At 39.9% G+C, this 21,682-nt stretch overlaps 1 protein-coding gene across 3 annotated transcripts in view; it reads left to right on the top strand.

Annotated features, from left to right (window-relative positions):
• The window catches only part of CAB39 (calcium binding protein 39), a 105,131-nt gene that overhangs the window by 45,042 nt on the left and 38,407 nt on the right, over positions 1 to 21,682 (top strand). The gene's annotated exons all lie outside the window — the stretch shown is intronic.

Genomic DNA, 21,682 nt, shown 5'->3' on the forward strand with positions numbered 1-21,682 from the left:
GCTGGGGACTACAGGTACCTGCCACCATGTCTGGCTAATTTTTGTAGTTTTAGTAGAGATGGGGTTTCACGATATTGGTCAGGCTGGTCTCGAACTCCTCATCTCAGGTGTTCCACCCAACTCAGCCTCCCAAAGTGCTGGGTTTACAGGTGTGAACCACCGTGCCCTGCTGGCAAGTGGTATTGTAAGCACAGGATTCAAGTACATTTCTCATTTTATCAGTCAATGGGATATAAAAATACGAAAAGTTTAGCTCTAGAAACTAGAAACAAAGTGACCTCAAGAAGTTAGAGGGGACTTTTGACTGAACCACATTAACATCTACTCACTCAGAGGGTAATAGCACATAACTTGGCCTCCCCCTCATGGCTGGACATCTTCAACTTCAGGAAGCACTCAGCAGTCCTGATAGCTTACGGGCTTTGCACAAGTTGGAGGCAGCTACAGCCAGCAGAGAGCAGAGGTGTTACCCATGACTAGGCTCTAGAGGCAGTCGGGAGAGAGCAGACCCCACAGAGTAGACATGATACATGTCTGCTGGAACTGCCCTCAGTGCCTATTCCTTAATCCTTATCCTAAAACTGCAAATTGATGAAAGGGTAATGTGTATGTCCTATAAATTTAAAATGGTTCATCTTTTGTCTGTGACTAAATATGTTGTCTACTCATTACATTCGTTCTATTCATCAGAATCATACTGAACACTTACTAAATGCTGGGTCAGATTTTAGTCACTGGGGATATAATACTCGATAAGATGGACAAGGTCTCTGCTCTTTCGTAGCTTCCGTTCTAATTAAGGAAAGCTGAACAGTAAATAAGTAAACATAACTGAGTAAGAATTTCAGTTGGCAGCAAGTGCCACAAAAGCAATCGAATGTACTGATGTGATGATAGAGACATTCCTTAAACTTTTGGGTCTCAGGACCCCCTTTATACTCTTAAATTATTGAAGACCGAAAAGTGATTTGTATAAGTATAGGTGTGTTATCTATTGATGCTACGCTATTATAAATTAAAACTGAAAAACTTAAAAATATTTATTAATACATTTAAAAGTAATAAGCTCATTATAAGTTATAATAATGTATTTTTATGAAAAATAACCATACTGTCCAAAACAAAAAATTTAGTGAGAAGTATTAGCATTGTTTTAAGTTTTTAAAATCTCAGTGTCTGGCTTAATAGAAAACAGCTGGATTATCTTAGCTACGTTTGTAGTCAAACTGCTCAAACATTATCTTGCTTTAAGCATATAAAGAAAATGTATACCTAAAGTTGGACTTGGTGGCTCACACCTGTAACTTTAACACCTGGGAGGCCGAGATGGGTGGATCACTTGAGGCCAGGAGTTCAAGACCAGCCTGGCCAACATGGCAAAACCTTGTCTCTACTAGAAATACAAAAATTAGCCGGGCACGGTGGCACACGCCTGTAGTCCCAGCTACTCAAGAGCCTGAGGCACAGGAACTTCTTAAACCTGGGAGGCAGAGGTTGCAGTGAGCTGAGATGGTGCCGCTGCACTCCAGCATGGATGACAGGTGAGATTCTGTCTCAAAAAAAGAAAAGAAAAAGAAAACCTGGTCTCATAGCTGTGTAGTTAGAAAAAAGAGCAGTATTTTAATAGCCTTTCAGATACTGTAACATATTTAATACCACACAATAGGTGGTTTCTTGATTGGTTACAGAACATTAAACTATATGAATGAACTTTTTATACTCGGTACTTTGAAAGAAACTTTTACCAGTACATGATTTTATAACATGTTTTGGTCATTTAGAAGGTACAAATGGTGGCTGGGCATGATGGCTCATGCCTGTAATCCCAGCACTTTGGGAGGCCGAGTCGAGTGGATCCCTGGAGTTCAGGAGTTCGAGACTAGCATAATCAACATAGTGAAACCCCTTCTCTACTAAAAATACAAAAATTAGCCGGGCGTGGTGGCGTGCTTCTATAGTCCCAGATGCTCAGGAGGCTGAGGCATAAGAATTGCTTGAACGGGGGAAGCAGAGGTTGCAGGGAGCCAAGATCGTGTCACTGTACTCCAGCCTGGGTGACAGAGTAAGACTCTGTCTCAAAAAAAAAAGAAAGTACAAATGGTCCCCCACTTAAGATTTTTCAACTTTACAATGTTGCAAAATAGGTGTACATTCAGTAGAAACCATACTTTGAGTACCCATACAACCATTCTCTTTTTCACTTTCATAACAATATTCAATAAATTACATGAGCTATTCCACACTTTATTATAAAATAGGCTTTGTGTAAGAGGACTTTGCCCAATGATAGGCTATTGTATTCCAAGCACATTTCAGGTAAGCCATGCTAAGCTGTGATGTTCTGTGAATTGGGTGTGTAGTACATGCACTTTTGACTTAACAGTATTTTCAACTTTTGATGGGTATATCTGCGTGTAGCTCCATCATCAGTTAATGAAGAGCATCTGTGTTGGATCACTGACATAATACAGATCTCCCAGATGTTGACACATTATACAGATTATTAAGATTATTATTAAGATTAACATTTTTAAATAACACTACTGATCTAGCCGGGCGCAGTGGCTCACGCCTGTAATCCCAGCACTTTGGGAGGCTGAGGCGGGCGGATCACGACGTCAGGAGATTGAGACCATCTTGGCTCACACAGTGAAACCCTGTCTCTACTAAAAATACAAAAAATCAGCCGGGCGTGGTGGCGGGCGCCTGTAGTCCCAGCTACTTGGGAGGCTGAGGCAGGAGAATGGCATGAACCCAGGAGGCGGAGCTTGTAATGAGCCAAAATCGTGCCACTGTACTCCAGCCTGGGCGACAAAGCGAGACTCTGTCTCCAAAAAAAAAAAAAAAAAAAAAAAAACACACCACTGATCTCATTAGAAGAGTCTTGAATATTGGGATGTGGTCAAGCTTATTCATGATCTATTCAGAATTCAGATTTGGCAACAAATAACAGTTCGTCGTTTTCCTTGAAATGACGGGTTCATTTTATTCATTTTAGAGAAAATATCTGCCAAATAATTCAAGTCTGAATAATTTGTCTTTCTTCCAATAACAAAAGCAGTTAGTTGAACTTACAGTTGAAATAATCACACAAGGACTTTTCTTTAAGATAACCAGTCATTCTATAAGGAGCCAAAAGTACTTTATATGTACATCCCATTTGTTAACTCAAGTGTTAAAAATACTGTGTGTATATTCAAAGGTCAAGATTTAATAAAATTAATTTTTTACTGCTTCATGAGCATTCTTAACTTGGACTTTTTTTTTGTTTCTTTGTTGAGACGGAGTCTCGCTCTGTTGCCAGGCTGGTGTGTCGTGGCACAATCTTGGCTCACTGCAACCGCCACCTCCTGGGTTCAAGAGATTCTCCTGCCTCAGCCTCCGAAGTAGGTGGGATTACAGGCGTGCACCACCATATTCAGCTAGTTTTTTTTTTTTTATTTTTAGTAGAGACAGGGTTTCACCATGTTGGCCAGGATGGTCTCAATCTCCTGACCTGGTGATCCACCCACCTCAGCCTCCCACTGGACTGACATTTTTTTAACTGAGTGCACGGTGATGAAGACTGCAATAACTGCCATTATAGTTTGGTGTCACTGCCTTGGTTCATGCCAAGGTGTCAGCACCATCAGTATAAATAGCAATACAGAGGGAGGAAGCTCATGTCTTATATGAAAACAGCCTTGACCTTACAGACCCTTTGAAAGGGTCTTGAGGACGTCAGGCGTCCGCACTTTGAAAGGTACTATGATAGTTAAAAGACTGTGTTTGAGAGTGGCTGCAGGTAGAGAGAATGTCCTAATTTAGGTCGGTTATGTAGGGAAAGTCTTGTTGAGAAGGTGACATTGAAAATGAGTCTTCAATGATAGAAGGCAAGTTTAGTGGCTGATGGAATCCATATCATCTGCTTGACTAAATGAGTGATTTTCAACCAGGGGCAATTTTGCCCTGAAGGGGACTCTTGTAATGTCAGGAGACATTACAAGTTGTAACACTAGGGGAATACTGCTACTGGCATCTACTTAGTACAGGCTAGAGATGCTGCTAAACATGGAATGAATAGCCCCCCACAACAAAGGGTTATCCAGCCAAAAATGTTAACAGTGCCGAGATTGAGAACTCCTGCCCTAAACCAGCATTGAACAAGAATCGACTTTGCACTATTAGGATAAACAAAACAAAGACAAACATTTGAATTTATTAAAAATAAATTTTAGTTCAAAGGAAGGAGGCATTTCTGAAGAGCAATCCATGCAAATTACTTATGCTGAAATAGCTTAGGAGGGAAAAACCCTGGAATTTCCAGTTCACTTTCTTATCAGGATTCAAAAGGAAGTAGCAACTAATGCAAATGATGAAGAGGGTACTAAGGCAAATGACGAAGAGGGTACCAAGACCTGAAAACAATGGAAAGGTGAAAATTGAATCACTAAATTGAAAACAGTGAAAAACAACTGATGTCATACTGAAAATCTGATGACTTTAAACCCAGGTGCTTGCGACTTGTTCAGCGTTGTTGTGGAAATTCTAATCAATGCATAAAGACGTGGTTTAGAAATAAAGAATACACCTATTGCAAATAAAGAGGGAAAATTAGTGTAGAGATATTTATAAACATTTACAAAATACAAGATAATTAATGGGAAGATGAGAGTTTATCAGGAGAGAGAGAAAGAGGCTAGGAAGTGCTACAGTCTTTAAAACAACCAGATCTTGCATGAACTCACAGCGAGAACTCTGTCATTACCATGGGGAGGGCACCAAGCCATTCATGAGGGATCCACCTCCATGATCCAAACACCTCCCACCAGGCCCTACCTCCAGCACTAGGGTTATGTGTTTTCTTGGGACAGGGTCTCACTCTGTCACTTAGACTGGAGTGTGGTGGCACAATCATAGCTTACTGCAGCCTCCACCTCCCGGGCTCAGTCAGTCCTCAGCCTGCCAAGTAGCTGGGACTACAAGCATGTGCCACCATGTTTGGCAGATTTTTCTATTTTTTGTAGAGACTGAGTCTCAATGTTGCCCAGGCTAGCCTTGAACTCCTGGGTTTAAGCTTCACCCAAATTGGCCTCCCAAATTGCTGGGATTGCAGGTATGAGCTGCCATGCCTGGCCTGGGAGTTACATTTCATTCAGCATGAGATTTGGAGGGGACAGATAACCCAATCATATCACCAACCATATCTAGAAAATGTAATTTTACAAAAAAGTAGCTCTTTCACTATAGCAGCAAAAAAAAAAAAAAAAAAAGGTATAAGATGTCCAGGAACATTTTCATCAGGAAATACTCTGAACTTGTATGAAGAAAGCTCAAGGACCTTGTTCACAGGTACAAGAATTACCTGGTCTGTTATCAGATGTAAATATGGAATATAGCTAAAATGCCATTTCTTCCCAAATCATGCTTAAAGCAATTCTATTCAGATCACAGCAGAATCATTTTGAAACTTTACAAATACAAGTTCTACTCTGTTTTGAAGCAAAATGCATACTTCAAAACCTATTCCACTCACATTCTTCACGCTCATCATTAGCAGAACTGTCCTTTCAGTTTTTCAGGTCAAAATCTTAAGGGGTCACCCACGACTACTTTCTCACTCCCTAGATCTATCCATTTTATCTGGGGGGAAAAAAAAAAAGGTCCAGAATCTAATCCCATCTCCCCATTTTCCTTGTTTCCCCTGAGCTGTCCTTTTCTCTGCCCTGGATTACTGTAGTGTCCTGCTCACTGTCTCACTGGTCTCCCTTGGTTTCCCTACGACCATAGTGATTCTTTCAAAACATTAGTCAAATAATATATTCCTTAGAGTAAAAGTCAAAGTCCTTACAGGGGCCTAAAATTAGTTCTGCAGGCAAATCTTGTAAGACCTATTTTTATCAATCTCGTGAGCTAAGAATGGTTTTTACATTTACAGAGTTGGTTAAAAAAGCAAAGTATATGAGGCAGAGACCTTATATGGCCTGCAAAGCCTAAAATATTTACTGTCTGTTCCTTTGCAGAAGAATAAATGCCAACTCCTGCCCTGAACAGTGAGGCCCATGACCTTTAGTGATCTTGTCTCCTAATATTCTTCACCACATTGGTCTCCTTTCCTCATGCACTCCAGTCATACTCCCACCTGTTGTAGACCTTTGCATTTGGCTTTTTCCTTTGCCTGGAAGGTTCTTTGCCTAGTGCTTTATTTGGCTTACCTCCTATCTTTTTCAAGTCTTGGCTCAAGTGCCATTTTTCACCCAGCCCTCTATTTAAAATGCAGCTCTACCCTATGGCATTCCTCTTCCCCCTTATCTTGCTCTGTTTTCCTGTGCGCTATACTTAATGATACATGCTATTTTCCCCATGTTAGACCGTCAGCCTTTCAAAGATAGAGCTCAACAAATAGTTGTATTTGTTGAAAATGGAATAAAAAACAGTGTTACTAATAACACAAAACACAGTCATCTTGTTCTCTTCTGAATTCTTAATCTTATCTGAATTAGTTAAATATTGCTAAGACTGTTATAACAGTTTATATATTGAAATTGTGACTGAGGAGAGAGTACCATAGCTAGATATGTTCTCTCTGGATTCTGTGATGTTGGCCGACTACTGTATTATATTTCTTTTCAGTGCTACTGCCCACAGAAGTAGTAAGATAAATGTCCTTTCTCAAGAGATCTTTACTGGTGGTCCTGGTATTGTCTGTGTAGGTTTATATTCATCATGTTCCCTGTAGTTAAGGATGATCCGGGGACATTTTTCCCAATTAGATAAATAAACATACCTAATGGATGTAATGATTGAATCACTGTGAGCTTGTTGGCAGGGTTTTGGTGATCTATAAGATAACAGTTCTCAAGTGTAAGCTGACATTCATTGTGATTAACTTACATGAAGAGAATTAAAGGGTTTAATTAGCCAAGTTTGTGAAAGACAAAAATTGGAGGAGAATAGCACATTCTATGGGTGACTGAATTAAGCACCAAAAAAGCGTTAATGGTTAGAGGGAATGGTTGATACCAATTGACAAAACACAGTATAAATACAAGTATGACTCTATACTCTTTGTAAAAAAAAAAAAAAAAAAAAAAAAGACCATGCATCAAAAAGAAAATAGAATCATTAAAAACGCTTGATTAATTTAGAAGAAGGCAGAAAAAAGATGAAGGGAATTAAATAACAGTTGGGGTATAGAAAACAACTAGTAAGATGATAGACTCAGATATACTGTATCAGTAATCACATTACATATAAATGGTCTGAATAACCCATTTAAAAAACAGCAATTGTCAGATTGGGTGAAAGAATCCCTACTATATGGTGCCTATTAAAAAATGTACAGCTAGCAACTTAAATAGGTTAAAAGAAGAATGGAAAAACATGAACTTTGTTAATACTCATCAAAAGAAAGCTGGAGTGGCTCTACTAATAGCAGACAAAATGGACTTCAGAGTAAAGAATATTACCGGGGTAAAGAAAGTCATTTTATGATAAAGTAGGGGTGAAATGTTCCAACAGATATAATAACTCTAAACATTTATGCACTTAATAACAGAGTTTCAAATTAAAGCAAAATAAAACCTGTTAGAACTGTAAGAAATAGTCAAATACACAATTAATAGTTGGAGATTTCAGTACCCCGCTATCAATAATTGATAAAACAAGCAAGCAGAAAATCAGCAAGGATTTTCTAGGTAGACTAGAATGATACTGTCAACCAACTTGACCTGATTGACATTTATAGAACACTCAACAACTGTGGAACACACCTACACATTCTTTTGAAGTTCACATGGAAGATCTACCAAGGTAGACCATATTCTGGGTCAAATAAAAAGGTCTTAGTATATTTTAAAGGATAAAGTTATACAATGGATGTTCCAAGACTGCAATAGAATTAAATTAGAAATGAATAACAGAAAAATCCTTGGAAAATCCCAAAATATTTAGGAGCTAAATATCATTCTTCTAGATAACTCATGGATCAAAGAAGATATTAGAAAGTAGTTTGAGGCTGGACATGGTGGCTCATGCCTGTAATCCTAGCAATTTGGGAGACTGAGGCGGGCAAATCACTTGAGCTCAGGAGTTAGAGACCAGCCTGGCCAACATGGCAAAACCCTGTCTCTACTAAAAAATAAAATAAAATAAAAGCTGGGCATGGTAGTGTGCGCCTGTAGTCCCAGCTACTCGGGAGGCTGAGGTGGCAGGATCACTTGAGCCCTGGGGGTGGAAGCTGCAGTGAACTGAGATCACACCACTGCACTCCAGCCTGGCTGACAGAGTGAGACCCTGTCTCAAAAAAAAGAAGGTAGTTGGAGTGGAATAAAAGCAAAAACACATCTCAGAATTAGTGGGATGCTGCTGAGCTTTACTCAGGGAAATTTCTAGCACTAAATATCTGTGTTAAAATATATTTAAAAAGAAGAAATGTCTGAGTTTCTACCCTAAAAATTAGAAAAAGAAGAGCAAATTAAATACAAAGTAAGCAGGAAAAAGGAAACAGCTATCAAAACAAATCAGTTAAATAGAAAAATAAATTAAAAGATCAATAACATTGTTTAAACTCTAGCTAAGACTGACGAGGCAGAAGAAAACACAACTTCCCATTATATCGAGGGAGAAATTCTTGTAGTGACATTACCACAGATTGTACAAGTTAATAGGGAATAAACTTCATGCCATTAAACTCAACAGCTTAGATGAAATGGACAAACTCCAAAGATACAAATTGCCAAAGCTAACTCAAGAAAAAATAGATAACCTGATAGCCCTATATAGTTAATAACCTTCCTTACCACAGTGAAAACTCTAGGCCCAGATGGCATCGTTAGAGATTTCTACCAAATGTTTAAGGAAGAAATAATACAATTTCTATGTAAACCTTTCCAGAAAAGTTAAGAGAAATCATTCTTAACTCATTCTATGAGGTCAGAATTATAATATCGCCAAATCAGACAAAGGTATTACAATAAAATAAAACCCACAGACTAATTAATATGTCTCACGAACATATATGCAGAATTTCTCTGTTTTAGCAAATTGAATAATAGACCAAGTGGGGTTTATTCCTAGAATGCAGAGCTGGTATAACATTACAAAGTTAATCAATATAATTCACTATATTGAAAAAGTACATGTCGGATGATGAAAAGGGGAAAAAACCCAGCATCTATTCCTGATAAAAAAAAAAAAATCTCAGCAAACTAGAAATAGGGGAAGGGAACTTTCTCAGCTGATAAAGGGCATCTGCAAAAATCCTACAGCTAGCATTATACGTATGGTGAAAGGCTAAATCATGTTATCTCTGAGATCAAGAAGACAACAGGGATATCTACTTTCACCACAACTATTCAACTTTGTACTTGGAGGTTCTAGAGCCTATGCAATCAGACAACAAAACTAAATTAAAGGCATTCAGATTGGAAAGAAAGCAGTAAAACTTGTAATTTGTAAATGACATGATCATCTACATAGAAAAACTGAAGGAATCTACAAAACTAGTAGACTAGTAAGTGAGTTTAGCAGGTCACAGGTTATAAGGTCAATATACAAAAATCAGTTTTATTTCTGTATAGTAGCAATAAACAGTCCAAAATTGAAATTTAAAAATACTTTGTATTCGAGAGTATTAGGTGTAATTGGGAAAAAAGAATGGAAAAAAAGAAAAACTAGCATTTAGAATAGCATCAAAAAATATGAAATGCTAAATACCTTTTAGAATAGCATTAAAAACATGAAATAGGGATAAATCTGACAAAGTGAAAGAGTTGTACACTGAAACCTGCAAGATACTAAGAGAAATTGACCCAAATAAGCGGGAGATTCATGTTGTTCATGGGTTGGAAAACCCAGTATTGTTAAAATGTCACTTCTCTCCAGATGTATCTAGAGATTCTGTGCAATTCCAGCAGGATTTTTAAATCAAAGAGTTTGTTCTAAAATTTGAATTGAAGTGCAAAAGACCTGGAGTAATCAAAGTAACTAATTAAAACAATGTTGGAGGGCTCACACTGTCTGATTTCAAGACTTAAAAAGCTACAGTTGTTAAAACAGTGTGGTGTCAGTGCATAGATAGACAGATATTAATGGAACAGATTGCAGAGTGCAGAAATAGACCTACACATATGTGGAGCATTAATTTTTGACAAAGGCATAAATGCAGTTGTGCAGAAAGAAGGTTGTTTCAGCAATTGTTGCTGAAACTATTTAGTAGGGCAGAGAGATAGGACTCAGACCTCATACCATATTTAAAAATTAAGTCAAAATGGATCACATAGGCAAATGTAAGACCTAAAATTATAAAGTTGCCAGAAGAAAATCTTTGTGACCTTGGATTAGGCAAATAATTTTTGGATGTTATGCCAAAGCACAATTCATTTAAAAAGTTGATAAATTGGAGTTCATAAAAATTAAAACCTGCTCTTCAGAAGACACTGTTAGAAGAATGAAAAAGGCAAACCACAAACTGGAAGAAAGTCTGCAAAGCATTTATCTGATAAAAGACTGCATCTAGAATATATGAAGAATTTTCAGCATTTAACAGTAAGAAACAATCCAGTTAAGAGTGGGCAAGATATTCATATATGCATTTCACCAAAGGAGATAGGCAGATGTCAAATAAGCCCTTGAACAGATGTTAATCATTAGGAAATTGCGTAGTAAAACCATAAGGAGATTCCACTACACAGCTGTTAGAGTGGCTAAAATGGAAAGTATTGACTATACCAAATGTTGGCGAGGATACAGAGCAGCTGGAACTGCTGGTGGGAATATAAGATGGTACAACCACTTTGGAAAATAGTTTGGCTGTGTGTATTGGGGGGTGGGAGGCAAAGTCTCACTCTGTTGCCCAGGCTGGAGTGCAGTGGTGCAATCTCAGCTCACTGTAAGCTCCACCTCCCTGGTTCACACCATTCTCCTGCCTCAGCCTCCCAAGTAGCTGGGACTGCAGGTTCCCGCCAGCACACCTGGCTAATTTTTTGCATTTTTTAGTAGAGATGGGGTTTCACCGTGTTAGCCAGGATGGTCTCGATCTCCTGACCTCGTGATCTGCCCGCCTCGGCCTCCCAAAGTGCTGGGATTACAGGCATGAGACCCCGCACCTGGCCTAGTTTGGCAGCTTTTTAAACCAAACTCGAACCAACTGTATGATCTAGCCATTTAAATATTTACCCAAGAGAACAAGAAATGTATGTTTGTGAAAATACTTTTGCCTAAATGTTTATAGCGGCCTTATCTGTAAATAGCTCAGATGTGTGGATAAACAAATTGTAGTACATCCATGTAACAGCATACTACTCAGCAATTAAAAAAAAAAAAAAAACTATTGCTGTACACAACAGCATGGTTGAATCTCAAAGTGATTATGTTGAGCAAAAGAAGCCAGACTATAAAGAGCATGCAGTATATGATTCTATTTGCACAAAACTCTAGAAAACAAAGCTAATCCATAATTACAGAAAGCAGATCAGTGGTTGCTTTAGAGTTGTTAAAGATACGAAGGGGAATGGTGGCGGGGTAGAGGGAGGGGACCACAAAGGGGCGTAAAGAAGCTTTTGGTGGTTTCGGTTTTGATGGTGAAGGATATGTTCACTATTTTGATGGTTTTGTGGGTGTGTATATATATATGTGTGTGTTACATTAGGTACTTTAAATATGTGGCGTTCATTGTATGTCATTTATAACTCAGTGGTGAATAAGAGAAGACTGTTCATGTACCAACTGGGGCAGATGTGGCTTAGAAACCATAAAGCACCCAGAAAGGCCATTGGAAGGCTAGATTGCAATACTTAAAATACACTATTGAAATTCAGTGATTATCTTCTACTCTGTGTGGGCAAGTCCACACTTGAGGATGTTAGAGAAGCTGCAGCGTGCTGAGAGAGGGGTGACCAGGCCGACAAAGAAATTCAAAACTCTACCGTGAGGAACAGTTGAATGACCTGAAGATGTGAGGTGCAGCCTAGGGAGAAGATTTGAGCAGAGTAATGTTGTAGGGCGGAGTAGCTCTTAGTAAAATGTATTTGGGAGACCATATAACGTAACGAAAGGATTAGAACTGATTTTGGCAGGAGGTAGAATTCAGACCCATGAGTGGAAATAAAACAGGAAGTCCAACTTTGTCTTGATATTAGGAAAAACAGCAAGTGGAAGTTGACTTTTTCAGAAGATAGCAAGTTTTTTGTTTCTGGAGAGGTATTGGCATGGGCTAGGTGACCACTTAGTTAAGTGTTCTAGAAGCAATTCAAGCTTTGTACCTTTGACACATCCTTACATCGATATACCGCCATACTTTGCAAAGCGTCTTTGTGTAGAGTCCCCCATCTTATTTTGAGATAAAATTGGTTCCGGTTTCTCGTGATCCAGATGAAGAAAGCTGTTGTTTACTAGGCTCATTACTTTGACTCATTATATTCGAGTCACATACAGAATTCACACCTAGCTCTGCCAAATCCGTGGTAAAATTATGCCTTTTTCCACTTTATTCATTATATCCCTGGGCTTTTTCCATTCATTTCTTGTGATCACATAGACAAAATGATAAATATAACATTCGAGTGTTTATTCCTTTATTTGTTGTATGTTGGTATTTGTATTTGTTTTATATGGTACACAGTTACCACATTAAGAATTACGTGTGATGCAAACAGATTAGTCTCTTAGGAGACTAATTCTTTTTAAAGAATTCATACAAAACTAATTTTCTTACATTTTAAAAAAGCGGTTAATCTTACCGTCTTTATTTTTAGGTAACTAGGGGACAGGGGTGGGGTGGGACTTAGTCTTTCACTGCCAACAACCAAACAGATGTGGTGTGTGTGATGACTGTTTACACACTCTTTGCCCACCACATGCTGTATAAAGGAGGTATGGCTGCCTCACTTAGCTTATAGGTGGGTTCCCTTCCTCACGATGAATGCTTGTGTTCACAGGGTTGAATAGCTATATTCACTTATTTCATGAGAGGAGTAAGTTTGCTGACATATTTTAAGAGGGGGAAAGGGAGTAGCCTCTTCATAGCATGGCCATTTAACAGTGACTCATGGTTACTAAACTTGTTTACAGTAATCTTGGACACCAGAAGGTTATTAATAGACTTTTCTTAGTCCGTGATCATTCAGCTTAAGAATACACAGACATTTTCTTTAGTAAAGAGGTGGGGGTGGGGGGAGGTAGAAAGCATTTATCACTGGAATTAATGTGATAATAGAATTGTTCTTATTATCAAATACTTGGCACCAACAGGTATCTGTCAGTTCACCTTTAGATTCCATTTCACATCTTGGTCTTTATTTACTTTGATACAGAACTTTCTTTTTTCAACAAGGTCATTTAATCTCTTCTTTTAGAATGAATGATATTTCAGGCAGTAAATATAAATGGGTAAATAGAGGACTCTTGTTTAAAATGATTCTTTTGCTAAAGATTGGGTTTAAAGAAACTCAAAAAAACAAAAAAATAATTTAAGCCTCACCATTCCCCCCAAATCTGAGCTCTTTGAGGCTTTTCTTTTTTTTTTTTTTTTTTTTTTTTTTTTGGAGACAGACTCTAGCTCTGTTGCAAGGCTGGAGTGCAGTGGTGCGATCTCGGCTCATTGCAACCACCACTCCTGGGTTCAAGTGATTCTCCTGCCTCAGCCTCCTGAGTAGCTGGGATTGCAGGCATGCGTTGCCATGTCCAGCTAATTTTTGTGTTTTTAGTAGAGACGGAGTTTCACCGTGTTGGCCAGGATGGTATTGATCTCCTGACCTGGTGATCCCCCCACCTTGGCCTCCCAAAGTACTGGGGTTACAGGCATGAGCCGCCACACCTGGCCTCTTTGAGGCATTTCTTAATAATAACTAGTTTTATGTAAGTTAGAATCAATTCAGTTATGTAAACTAATGAACACAGGCATGGAAAATTTTGCTAAACAGATCCCTTCAAAATTCTTTCTAAAAAGATGACTTAACAGTAGTGTGCATCGGAATTAACGTTTCCCTCATGCATGGAGGCCTTTGTTGTCGTCTGCTGTCTTTACTTGCATCAGTATCTGTTGCAAGAGATCCCCAGTTTGATTGAATCCACAGACATTTTAGTGCCTCTCTGTGTGGGCAGATAGGCATAGGAGTCAAACCTTGTCCCCGTTCTTAAAGAGTATACAATCTAGTAGAGGAAATACACATGTAAGTAATATAGAAGGACTTGGGGGTGCAGATAAAATTCTGTGGGAACCAAGAGGATAAAGCAGTTCCTACATCTGTCAGAGACAGATACAGAGATGACAGGTTTGAAGTGACATTTAAGCTGATTTTTAAGGTTTTTGGCAGGCAAAGTGTAAAAGGGAACAGAATTTGAAACAACCTAAACTATGGCATGTTCAGAAAACAGCGACAAGTTCAGTGTGACTTTAAGAGGTGGAGATAAAGAGGAATGGTAGGAAGTAAGACTAGAGAAACAAGCTTTGGTGGAATGAAAAGGGCCTTATAGACAACCTAAGGGTATACTGAGGGGGGAGTGCAAGAGGTCTTACGCTATGGAAGTCTTATGTTGCCTTGCTTTGTTTTATTTTGGAATTAATCAATTCGCAGGAAGTTGCAGAAATGAGTACAGGAGAACCCGTGTACCTCTCACCATATCCCCAGTGGTAACCCCTCACGTAACTATATATAGTATCAAAACCAGAACATTGACATTGGTATAATCCACAGGGCTTGTTCAGATTTCACCGGTTTTACAATTTGTGTGGATGTGCATATAGCTGTATGCAATTGCATCACACTTTTGTAGCCAACATTAACACATATGATAGAGAACTGTTTCATCAGCATCTCTATTGCTACCCCTTTATAGCCAGACCCATCCCCCCTATTCCTAACCCCTGCTGTCAACCACTAATCTGCTCTCCAAGTCTATACATTTTATTACTTCAGGAATGTTAAATAAATAGAATCATATAGTGTGTAAACTTTTGAGATGGGCTTTCTTCCACTCAGCATCATTCCCATGAGATCCACACAAGTGGTTATGAGTGTCACTAGTTCATTGCTCTGGAGAAACAAGTAGGTCATGGTTCCAGGTGCTCTTTCTCTCCCTTCACACACACACCCTTTTTTTTTTTTTTTTTTTTTGAGATGGAGTCTCGCTCTGTCACCCGGGCTGGAGTGCAGTGACACAATCTCAGCTCGCTGCAAGCTCTGCCTCCCGAGTAGCTGGGACTACAGGCGCCCGCCACCGTGCCCACCTAATTTCTTGTATTTTTAGTTGAGACGGGGTTTCACCGTATTAGCCAGGATGGTCTTGATCACCTGACCTTGTGATCCACCTGCCTTGGCCTCTGAAAGTGCTGGGATTACAGGCGTGAGTCACCGCGCCCGGCTCCTCATCCACTTTTTTAGTTTTACTTTATTCTAACTAGTATATTGGAATTCTGCATTGGGTAGTGGGGAAGTGTATATGAGTGTGTGCAAGAAAGATCTTTGTTTCCTTCATAGATTCTAATTTATTTCTATATCTATAGAAAGTCATGTTCTAATGATATATGTTCATTCCCCAAAAAAGCAGAAAATACAAGACTATAAAGAAAAAATAAAATTTATCCTTAATTCAATGCCAGGTGAAATGACTACTGTTAACTTGGTGGGAATTCTCATTCATATTCTAGGTTGCTGTCTCCCTCTCTTTGGGGCAGATAAGTAAATGAGTATGGGGTCATGCTACTCTGTAACCTATTGGTTGTTTTTTGTTTTGTTTTGTTTTTTGTTTTTTAAATTTTAACATCCTTTCATGTTAATGTAGATCTCCATTTTTTTTTTTTTTTTTAAATACAGAGCCTTACTATGTCACCCAGCCTGGAGTGCAGTGGCATAATCTCAGCTCACTGCAACTTCTGCCTTCCAGGTTCAAGCAATTCTTGTGCCTCAGCCTCCCAAGTAACTGGGATTACAGGTACCTGGCTGATTTTCATATTTTTAGTAGAGATGGAGTTTCACCATGTAGGCCAGGCTGGTCTTGAACTCCTGACCTCAAGTGATCCACCACCTTGACCTCCCAAAGTGCTGGGATTACAGGTGTGAGCCACCACACCTGGCCCTGAATTATTTTTAAAGCCTTCCATTTCATGGGTACATCATGATTAAACTAGTTCAGTGGGATAACTTCTGATTCTTTGCTGTTGTAAGTAACACTGCATGTACTTACCTTTGTGTACTTGTCTGTTTCCATAGGGTAAATTCCTGAAAGTGTAATCACAGGAAGTTGCAGAAATGAGTCAGAGACCTTGCACCTTTTAAAGCTCTTCAGTAACATTTTGCCAAATTGCCGTCCAGTAAAGTTGTACCAATTTATTTTCCTACCAGCAGTGTATGTAAAAGCCTTTGCCTCTGATAAGAAGGAAGAATATTTTATCCTTTTAAGATTATTACTATTACTATGAAATAGAATCTTTTGTGAGGTTTTTAATGTCTGACTTAGCCATTTCTATACTTCAGCATGTTACTGTGTTTGTCTTTAAGTGTGCTTTCTATATTGAGGTTAGTCTTGCTACTAACTACTAAAAATTGGGGACAGTGAAGAGGGTAGCCTAGTCTTGTATCTCATCAGGTACAGTCCTGTCCCTTCATCTGGGAGTAGCCTTCTTGTCACCTTGTTTCCTAATGTAAAGCCAGTTTGGATCTACTGAGTGCTTGGGTCCAGAGGAGGAGTGTTCGTAAGGGCTGTTGAGTACTTCAGGGACATGGCATAGAAGCACTAATGGGTATGTGAGCTCTCTTGTCAAGTCTTCTGAAGTTGTACTTCGGTATCACTACTTTTTATCAGCAGTTGCCTCTAGTGACAGTAAAATAGTGCACTGATAGGTACCGTGGGAATGTTGAATTTAAGTCAAGAGAGTTCATACGAAACCTCCTGAGCTTTTGGTGATCTCTAAAAAGGCCATTTGTACTAATGTTTCGATTACTAATTGCTTATTTTCCCATCCTGTTCTGTTTTTCAGTGGGAAAGCAGGCAGTGAAAAATCTCACAGCGTTAGTGCTACTTGAAGAGGTTATTATGGACTCTATCCTTAAAAATTTAAAGTCCTGTTACATGTTATTTAACTGGGATACATTCCAAAACATTGCATCATTAGGCGATTTCTTCCAGCCTCTTGCTCCTGGGTTACAAATATGTATAGCATGTTACTATACTGAATACTGTAGGCAGTTGGAGCACAATGGCAAATATTTGTTTGTCTAAACATAGAAAAGGTACAGCAAAAATATGGTATTATATCTATGGGACCACAGTTGTCTGTGTGGTCTGCTGTTGACCAAGACGTTATGCGGCACGTGACTATAGTTAACTATGTCCTCACCCTGGGAGGGAAAGGAGTTTAGTTTCTGATACTGTTACTAGCGAGGTGAGCATTAGGTGTGAACTTTGGGATGTTGGTTACTACTGAAGTTGATCCTAACACTTAAATATTTTAATTTTAAAGATGTATTAAATGTAATTAAAGATGAAGTTGTTATCATTTGGTCATATGTGGAAGTCAGGCTCCATAGTTTAGAATTAATATGCCTGGCCCCGTCGGACATAGGGACTTCACCTCTCAACTCATAGCCTTGATCTGAGAAGCTCTGCCAAGCCCCAGACTCTTTCCTCTGTGCTGTGCTCTTTTGGAGCCTCCACACTGCCACCACTTACGGCAGCTCTGTACAGCCACACAGGATGAAGCACTTCTCAGAAGCCACAAGAAACAACTAAGAATTGAAACAAAACTCTGTACCTCCCTCCCAGAGGAGTCAGCAGTAAGGGATGATCCACATCTCTTTCTAGGCAAGTGAATGGGCTTATTGTAAAGGGGGGCTTTTCTCTCACGTCTTTCTTCTTGACCATGATCTATAAAACAGTTGGCTGCTTTTAATAAAGCAGTCTGCCCATGAAAAGTAATATAATGCTAAGGGGTCTATAGAAATGTAGCATCCGTGTTTTGTTCAACTGAGGAAACTTCCCAGACAATTCAGTCAGTTAACAAAATCATCAAGTCATTCCATGTGTAAATTGCCATCATAAGTGCTTTCCAAAGCCCTTGAATGTGTTAGGGAGATGAGAGGTACATGTGAGAGATTATAGCACTACAAGGTCAGCAACCAAAATAAGGTCACAGCTGCTGTAGGCATCAGAGGAGGAGAGAGCCATGCGAGGGAGGAAAGTCTTCCTGGATGCAGGAGCTCTTAGAGTGGAGAGAAGGAATGTGAGCATTCAGGCTTTTATGTTAGCTTGAGTAGAGACAGAGATGTCCAGGGTGAGAGAAGGAATGTAGATGACAGGGCAAGAGAGAATTGAAGAGACCTTTATTTGGAATTTGAGATCTTAAAGAAATGGAATGGGTCTCAGGGGTCTTCTGGTCCAGTTCCTTTAATTATTGGATGGTCCAGTAAGACCCAACAGGTTTCCATGAGGCCACACACTGGCACAATTGCACAGGGGTACATGAGTCAAAGCTAACCTCCTTTTTGTTTGGAAGCCCTTTCTGTGGTGCACAGAGAGAGAGCCATCAGCCTTGGAACGAAGTAGGATGCCCCTTACCTGTGAAGAAAAGGCATAAAGATTATTGATGAACTTACCAGACTTACAAATGGTTTGGAAGGGTACCTTTCACCCAGCCTCCCTAAATGTTAACATCTCTTATAACCACAGGGCAGTGATCAAAATCCAAAAAATAACATTGGTATAATAATATTAACTAATGCACAGGCCTCTTTCAAGTTTCATCAGTTGTCCTACTCATGTCCTTTTTCTGAACCAAAATCTTAATTCAGGATCACACATTACATTTAAGGAGTGGTAACATCTCCCTAGGTCTCCTTTAATCTGAAACAGTTCCTCAGTCTTTCTTATGACTTTTATGACTTTGGTACTTCTGAGAAATACTAGCCAGCTATTTTGTAGAATGTCCCTTAATTTAGGTTTGACTGATGTTTCTTCATGATTCAGTGTCGATTATGCCTTTGGAAGAATACCACAGAAGTGAAGTACCCTTTTCATTGTATCGTTTCCGGAGGCAGTGATGTCAGTAGTCTCATTACTGATGATGTTCAGTAACATCATTTGGTTAAGGTGGTGTCTACTGGAAAATTACTGTTTTTCCTTTTGTCATTAATAAGTATCTTGGAGCCAGGCGTAGTGGCTCATGCCTGTAATCCCAACACTTTCAGAGGCTGAGGTGGGCTGATAACTCGAGCTCAGGAGTTTGAGACCAGCCTGACCAACATGGTGAGAGCCCATTGCTGCAGAAAATTTAAAACTTGGCCAGACATGGTGGTGCGTACCTATAGTCCCAGTAACTCAGGAGGCTGAGGTGGGAGGATCACTTGAGCCTGGGAGGTTAAGGCTGCAGTGAGACATAATTGCACCACTGCATTCCGCCTGGGCAACAGAGCTGGGCCTGATCGCAAAAAAAAAAAAAAAAAAAAAAGTATCTTGGGGGAACTGAGCATCTCTTCTGAGTTTCTCAAGTGATTCTGAGTGTGTTGACAAGTTCGAGATAAGATGCAGAAATACATCAAGATGGAGTGAAGAAGTTGAGAATGTTTTAATTAGAAAGTCTTATGGTAATATAGGAGGAGTGAAGCTAGATGTTCAGATAAAGGAGTAAAGAGAGACTAATAGCTCTTGAGGGAAGTGGAGCCGTCTTGAAATACGTGCTGCTGGGAGTTACTGGTTGGAAATCAGCCCGGTTTAAAGGATTGTTTCTGAGCTGCTTTGAAGTCAAATGGCGTGGTGTATTGGTTAACCGAATGTGCACAAGTTCCATCACTTTTTCTACAGTGCTCAGAAATTTGGGAGCTCAAGTAGAGAAAGTTTTGAATAAAGCACATTTAAGAGTGTGTAGGAGAGCCAAGAGACCTTGAACTGCTAGCATGAGTGGCACTGAAATGTGCAGGCTTGGCAGGACCGGGAATGTGGTCATTAAGGGGTCAGTGGATTAGGTGACATGATGATTCAGCAGCTTGAAAAGGATACAGTGTTTGGAGGAGCTGTAAGTGTGAATACGTTACTCAGTTGGTGTGAGGGGACAGACGGGGAGGTGGGAGATGCTAGAAGGATGTGGTTAGAAGGGCAGAGAACATATTGACATAATGCCTGCAGGCCAGAGATGGGGCCCTAGGCATAGTCCCTAATGCGAGCTCCTATGAAGGGAACCAAGTCAAAACTAAACAAGAACAACCAAGGTTTTGTGTTTTTTTGTTTTGTTTTGTTTTGTTTTCTTGAAACACAGTCTCGCTCTGTCACCCAGGCTGGAGTGCAATGGCCCAATCTCGGCTCACTGCAACCTCTGCCTCTGAGGTTCAAGATATTCAGCCTCCCAAGTAGCCAGGGCTACAGGCTACAGGCGCACAACGCTGCACCCACCTAATTTTTGTATATTTTAGTAGAGACGGGGTTTTGCCAAGTTGGCCAGGTTGGTCGCGAACTCCTGACCTCAGGTGATCTGCCCGCCTCGGCCTCTCAAAGTGCTGGGATTACAGACCTGAACCACCACGCCTGGCCACAACCAAGTTTTATTTGTTCTGTGTGTGGCATCTTCAGTTAGTAAATACTTGCTGAATTGCCTTCTCTTGTGAAACACTTATTAAAATTTTCTGATCATCTTTTGGTAGTATTTGGATATATTTTTCAAGCTTTTTGTTTAATCAGCTTATAATTGTCCATGGTTATTTGGTTATTTGTTAGAAATAAATCTTTAAAATGTTGGAAGGGGGATGTCTCATGGGGAGGGCTGAAAAAAGAGAAATGGAAGAAGAAATCAATCAATGAGTACCAACATAATGATCATTTTGATCTGTGTAATTTGTCTCATCTTTTTTTTTTAAATAAAAGTAGAATGTGAATTATAAGAAAAAATATTCAGACAAATCTGAAATGGAGCAAGTGAAAATACTCTTCTTACTCCACCCCACAGGTAGATGACAATACTGTTTGGTGTGTCTTCTCCCAAAGTATTTTCTCTGTGAGACCATAGGGAGTTACGTTGTAAATTGAGCACAAGGCAAATGACAACCAAATTTACCTTTGAAAACGCCTTAATTGGGCCGGGCGTGGTGGCTCACGCCTGTAATCCTAGCACTTTGGGAGGCCGAGGCGGGCGGATCGCAAGGTCAGGAGATCGAGACCACGGTGAAACCCCGTCTCTACTAAAAATACAAAAAATTAGCCGGGCGTGGTGGCAGGCGCCTGTAGTCCCAGCTACTCGGGAGGCTGAGGCAGGAGAATGGCGTGAACCCGGGAGGCGGAGCTTGCAGTGAGCCGAGATCGCGCCACTGCATTCCAGCCTGGGGGACAGAGCGAGACTCTGTCTCAAAAAAGAAAACCCCTTAATTGTCCATATAGAGCAGTAAACAGTGTGGGCGTAGTGTAACTCAAGATTCCCAACACTGTGTTTCCTCCAACATTGAAACAGATTGCTTTTTTTTTTTTTTTTTTTTTTTTTTGAGATGGAGTCTCACTCTGTCGCCCAGGCTGGAGTGCAGTGGCGTGATCTCAGCTCACTGCAAGCTCTGCCTCCCAGGTTCACACCATTCTCCTGTCTTAGCCTTCTGAGTTGCTGGGACTACAGGCACCCACCTCCATGCCCGGCTAATTTTTTTTTTTTAGTAGAGACAGGGTTTCACCGTGTTAGCCAGGATGGTCTACATCTCTTGACCTCGTGATCCCCCCACCTCGGCCTCCCAAA

The sequence above is a fragment of the Macaca fascicularis genome, chromosome 12 (genome assembly GCF_037993035.2).
Source record: "Macaca fascicularis isolate 582-1 chromosome 12, T2T-MFA8v1.1".
NCBI classification, from domain to species: Eukaryota; Metazoa; Chordata; class Mammalia; order Primates; family Cercopithecidae; genus Macaca; species Macaca fascicularis.